Source organism: Mustelus asterias, chromosome 26, assembly GCF_964213995.1.
Source record: "Mustelus asterias chromosome 26, sMusAst1.hap1.1, whole genome shotgun sequence".
NCBI lineage: Eukaryota > Metazoa > Chordata > Chondrichthyes > Carcharhiniformes > Triakidae > Mustelus > Mustelus asterias.
The window spans coordinates 12857728-12860414 of record NC_135826.1 but is presented as its reverse complement, the minus strand read 5'-3'; the positions used below and the strand labels follow the sequence as shown (position 1 = coordinate 12860414).

Sequence of the window (2687 nt, the reverse complement as noted above, 5' to 3'; positions counted from 1 at the left end):
GAATCTTTCACCATGAATGACTGCAAAACGTTTCTTGTAATGTTCAGGGTATTCAAGTTTAGGGTATTGGAGTTTAGAAGGATGAGGGGGAATTGAATTGAAACCTATGGAGTACTGAGAGGTCTAGATAGAGTGGACGTGGAGAGGATGTTTTCACTAGTGGGAGACTCTAGAACTTGAGGCACAACCTCAGAGTGAAGGGACGCTCTTTTAAAACTGAGATGAGGAGGAATTTCTTCAGCCAGAGGGAACTCATTGCCACAGAGGGCTGTAGAGGTCAGACCACTGAGTGTCTTTAAGACAGAGATAGAAGGTTCTTGTTCAATAAGGTGATCAAGGGTTATGGGGAGAAGTCAGGAGAATGGGGATGAGAATCAAATCAGCCTTGATTGAATGGCAGAGCAGACTCGATGGGCCAAATGCCTAATTCTGCTCCTGTATTTTATGGTCATATGGTATTATTAAATTTACAATCAATTATTCTGTCACTGATGTTGATAGTGGAAAGTAGGCAAAATTCATCTAACATCAGGATAGGCCCACAGGATTATTATTGTGGTTAATACAAGGAACAAAGTGAAGTTTTCTTCAACTTCCATGTTATAAATTGACTAGTTTGCATTTTAATCCCGAGCAGATTTTCAGAGTACAGTGAAGTGAAGCAAAGGAATAAGAGGACATGTTACTGATTTTCACTTGAAAAAATGACTTGTGACTTGGGAGAAAATGACTTGCTTACAAGCCTATGAATTTTATATGGATGTGCTTATGAGGTTGTCACTAACACTGCATAGCATATTTTCAAACCGATGGGTTTATATTGTACTGTAGGGTGCAGATGGCCCTGCTCAATGCAAGTCAGATGATAATTTTATTCAATTTTGGGAAGTCGACCTCACTGGTAAGGCCAACATTTATGACCCAACTCTATTTATTTATGAGAAGGTGGTGGGAGCCATCATCTTGAATAACATTGCATATCAGGCATATCAGAGAGAGCAGCTGGACCTGATAAAGACGGTAGATTTCCTTCTCTACAGGATATTAAATGAACCAGATATGGCAATTTTATCATCGATAATACTGGTGCTTCCTTCCTATACTAGATTCATTTAAGTTCATTGAATTTCAGTTCCCAAGTTGCCAATGTGGGATTTGAACTGTCTCCAAACATGAGTCTAGGGGCTGGATTTTCCAGCCCTTCCCACCGACAGGATCTTCCAGTCCTGCTGAAGGTGACCACAGCTCCACCCACGCCACCCCCCCCCCCCCCCCCTCCCTTGCCTGCAGTGGGACTTACAAGCCACGCAAAACACTGTAAACGCCAGCGGGACTGGAAGATCCCACTGGCTGCCAATGGTGAGCCACATCTGCCACCGGAAAACATGCTGTGGGGAGGGGGAGGAGGGGGTGTTGGGGAGGGAGGGCTAGAGGGGTGTGGAGGAGGGGTGAGGAGTATGAAAAATCCCACCCGAGGGGTGGGATTTTCCAGCTGCATTTACCCGCAAACCCAGAAAATCCCACCCGGGTTCAACGGACCTTTCCATGGTCCCCCCCCCCACCCCCCACCCCCCCTTCACCCCCCGCCCGCTACAATTCACGTGGCGGGCAGAACGGGAAAATTCACCCCTTGATCTCTGAATTACTTGTTCAGTAATGTAACCACTGTGGTGCCAGGGTGCTACTCTGATTCAGAATAGCAGGGACATTGTACCATGCCTTACACAATGCATTCTTCTGCTGCCACACTGTAGCCAAGTTTAAGATTGCCTGTCCCTTTAAGATGAAAATGACTAATGATTCTAAATAAACAAAAGAGCTAATGACTGTAAATAATTACTGTAAATAAGTCATGCAGATTCTAATTGCTTTTGGTGAGGGAAGATTGCAGATTGCTAAATACATGTTAATTCCTGGCACCAGCGTGCAATGATCACCTGCCCTTCTTTATGGTTCTGTATTACTGCTCTCTGACATGTGATACGAGCGCAATGCCTCAGGTGTGACGTCCCACTGTGGCTGTGACAGGTGTCTCACAGAATGTGCGCTGAACTGCTGCTCAATGAATATATCTATCTGGTTTCGCCTGAATCTACCTTGCTTGCACACTGGAGATTTGTGGCTGCAAATTTCCCTGAGCCTGCTTCCAGTGGCAAGAGAAGGTCCACTGAGGCTAAATCAACACTCAGTTCCACCCAATTTGCAGCAGGAATATCCAACAATGTGACTTGGCAACCATTTACCTTTCCCACTTGTAGACCGAGTGGTCACGTGTTGACACGGCCACAATAGAGGTCGTGTGTCGGGAGCGTGTGAGTTATTTCCGGGAGTGCAGGCAGAGCACACGTGTTGAAATAGCTGCTAAGCTGGTGAATATACTTGTGCTTGCTTCGGCATATACTATGGAACGGTACAGAGAAGATTAGCATGGCCCCTGCACAAGGATGACACGCAAATTTGTGAAGCACTCCATGCCGCAGCGATGGCCTAGTGGTACTATCGCGACACTATTAATCCAGAAACTCAGCTAATGTTCTGGGGACCTGAGTTCGAATCCCGCCACGGCAGATGGTGGAATTTGAATTCAATAAAAAAATGTCTGGAATTACGAATCTACTGATGACCATAAAACCATTGTCGATTGTCAGAAAAACCCATCTGGTTCACTAGTGCCCCTATAGGGAAAG

At 45.5% G+C, this 2687-nt stretch overlaps 1 pseudogene; it reads left to right on the top strand.

The window, feature by feature from the left end:
• The first annotated feature begins 2383 nt into the window (after positions 1-2383).
• LOC144479812 (U6 spliceosomal RNA) lies at positions 2384-2479 on the top strand (annotated as a pseudogene).
• The last annotated feature ends 208 nt before the right edge of the window (positions 2480-2687 follow it).